The sequence below is a fragment of the Dipodomys ordii genome, unplaced genomic scaffold (assembly GCF_000151885.1).
Source record: "Dipodomys ordii isolate 6190 unplaced genomic scaffold, Dord_2.0 Scaffold95, whole genome shotgun sequence".
NCBI classification, from domain to species: Eukaryota; Metazoa; Chordata; class Mammalia; order Rodentia; family Heteromyidae; genus Dipodomys; species Dipodomys ordii.
The window spans coordinates 2,739,268-2,742,471 of record NW_012267311.1 but is presented as its reverse complement, the minus strand read 5'-3'; the positions used below and the strand labels follow the sequence as shown (position 1 = coordinate 2,742,471).

The 3,204-nt window shown below is 44.8% G+C and overlaps 1 protein-coding gene across 1 annotated transcript in view; it reads left to right on the top strand.

Moving 5' to 3' along the window:
* Window positions 1–3,204, top strand: part of Nol6 (nucleolar protein 6 (RNA-associated)) — a 22,732-nt gene that overhangs the window by 15,108 nt on the left and 4,420 nt on the right. The gene's annotated exons all lie outside the window — the stretch shown is intronic.

Below are 3,204 nucleotides of genomic sequence, written 5' to 3'. Positions count from 1 at the left end.
CTAAGCAAACACTCTACCACTAAGCCATCTTCCCAGCCCACGTTCCTTCAGTTTTAGCTTCAGAAGTGTTGGGATTGCAGATGTGAACTGCAATGCTTGGCTCCTGACCATTTTTATTTTTCAATAGTAGGATCTGAACTCAAGGTCTTGTAACCTGCAGAGAACTCTAAAGCTGATCAGTGAAACCTGGAAAAGGTTTGAGGTTGAAACACTGCTTTGATAGCACTTGGAAGGCCGAGAGCTGGTCACAGAAGGGTTAAAACAGACAGCTTGCTGGACGCCAGTTTCTCAGCCTGTAATCCTAGCTACTCAGGAGGCTAAGATTGAGAATCCTGGTTCAAAGCCAGACCCAGCAGGAAAAGTCCGTGGAACTTTTATCTCCAACAAACCACTAGAAAACTGGAAGTGGCACTGTGGCTCAAGCCGTAAAGCGCTTGCCTTGAACTGAAGAGTGTAAGGACAGCACCCAAGCCCAGAGTTCAAACCCCAAGTTTGGGGGGGGCGGAAATGAAAAAAAAACCAGCTCTGGAGAGGGTGGAGAGACTGGGGTGCTGCCCCCCTTACCTTAGTCTGACAGCTGTGCTGGGGACCTTGTAGGCTAGACAAAAGTCCTTCACAGCTTAACCTTGGATTAGATAAGTGGACACCATGTCTGGACTTTCCCTGGACAGCAGTCTCCTGCCTCAAAAGAATAAGGAAACCAGTGTCTCTTACAAACTGTTTAAGCTCTGATTGTAATATTAATATAGATGCTTTATGTTTTGCATGAGTCCATGGTAACCCCCTGTGTAACTCAAATAAATATGCTTGTTTGTGGGAACTTAGGGCCCAAATGCCAGAAAGCCTTGGGACCCCTGGTCCCGGCTGATTCTCACCTCTCATTTCTTATCTCTCTATCTCTGACTTTTCTCATTTTCTGTGTCCTGGTATCCTGTCACACTGCCTCAGGTTGTGTGGAGTGGACAGTCAATTAATCTCTCAGTGGTTTGGCCTTTCTTTGACTTTCATGGTACTTCCTCTTCTGTTAATTCAAAGTTAATCATGCTTCAAGACTTAGCATGAGCTCTGTCTTCTCTAGGAAATTTTCCTTAATGATCAAATTCTGAACAAGGAAAGGCAACATCAAAGATACAGAACAAGAAAGAATGGGGAAATGTCAAGTCATAAAATGTCAAGGCATAAAATTTGAGGGCCACAATGACTAGAGACAGACTACGAGATTGACAGGTTATGTTGATTAATTTCACAAACAGCTCCACTTCTAGATTATTTGGTAGCTAATTATAAAGTCTCATGGATTTTCCTCTCTGGGCTGGCTTCAAACTATGATCCTCAGATCTCAGCCTCCTGAGTAGAATTTTAGTTGTGAGCCACCAACATCTTGTTTGAGCTGCTTTTTTTTTTTTTTTTTTTCGGTTATGGGGTCTGAACTCTGGGCCTGGGCTCTGTCCTTCAGCTCTTCAGCTCAAGGCTAGTGCTCTACCACTTGAACCACAGCACCACTTCTGGCCTTTTCTGTTTATGTAGTGCTGAGGAATTGAACCCAGGGCATGCAAGGCAAGCACTCTACCACTGAACCACCTACCCAGCCCGGGAATAAGCTATTGGGTGAGATTAAATTTCATGCATTTGATAGAGTATGCTTATATAAAAGATAGGCTTTTATTCATTTTTTTGGTTGGTTGTGGGGCTTGAATTCAGGGCCTAGGTACTGTTTCTGTGCTCTTTCATTCAAGGCTAGTGCTTTACCACTTTGAGCCAGAGCCACTTTTTTTTTTCTTCTGGTAATTAATTGTTCTTTCCTGTCCAAGCTGGCTCTGTGATTCTGAGTAGCTAGGATTAAGCTGTGAGCCATCAGCACCCAGCCAGCCTTTGATTATTTCCTGTACTGGGTCTTAAACTCAGAGCCTGGATGCTGTCCCTTAAGCACTTTTGTTCAAGGCTGAACCAAAAGGCTACCATTTGAGCCACATCTCCGTTTCTGGCCTTTTGGTGGTTAGAGATAGGAGTATCATGGACTGTGGCTGGAAATGTGGCTTAGTGGTAGAGTTCTTGCCTAGCATGCATGAAGCCCTGGGTTCCATTCTTCAGTACCACATAAACAGAAAAACCAGAAGTGGCACGGTGGCTCAAGTGGTAGACTGCTAGCCTCTAGCAAAAGAAGCTCAGAGACGGGCACAGGCCCTGAGTTCAAGCCCCAGGAATGGCAGGGAAAAAAAAGAGTATCATGTACTTTCTTGCCTTGGCTGGCTCCCAAACTCAATCCTCAGATCTGAACCTCTTGAGTATTAGGATTACAAGCACAAGGCACAAGCCACTAGTGTCTAGCAATCCATGATCATGATTGATAAGTGCCAAAGTATTTATGTATGCAATTCATTTCCTCTCTTTTGTAACTTATGGCCTTCCTGGGGTTTCAACTCAGGGACTCAGTACCTTGCTAGGCTGGCACTCTACTATTTGGGACACTCAAGCCCCTTCTTCATTTTATTGGAGTCTAGTGCACTTTTCTGCCTGGTCTGATTTCAAGTTTCTCCAGATCTCATCATTCTGAGTAGCTGGGATCACAGGCATGAACCACTGATGCTGATTTACAATGGTGCTCCAGTGGTTTTGTAAAACATGCAAATAAAGCCATGTATAATAGCTCAGCTGTATAATTCCAGATACTAGGAGGGTGGAGGCAGGAGAATCAAGAGTTCAAGGTAAGCTAGGCACCAGTGGCTCTCACTTGTATTCTCATATTCAGAGGGCTGAGATGCAGGGGTTCAAGGTTTGTAGCCAACCCTGGACAAAAAGTTGGTGAGACTATTTTTTTAAATAACCAGCAAAAAAGTAGAACTGGAGCTGGCTGCCAGTGGCTCATGTCTGTAATCCTAGCTACTCAGAAGGCTGAGATCTGAGAATTGAGATTCAAAGCCAGCTCAGGCAGAAAAGTCCATGAGACTCTTACCTCCAGTTAACTACCAGAAAACCAGAAAAGGCGCTGTGACTCAAGTGGCAGAATGCTCACCTTGAGCTGAAGAGCTCAGGTACAGCATCCAGACCCAGAGTTCAAGCTCCATGACTGACCAAAAAAAGTGGAACTGGTGGTATGGTTCAAGAGGTAAGGCACTTAGCCTCAAGGGCAAGGCCCATAGGTTCAATCTCCATCCACTAGAGAAAAAAAAAAGTGGGGCTGGGAAGGTGGCTCAGTGGTAGAGC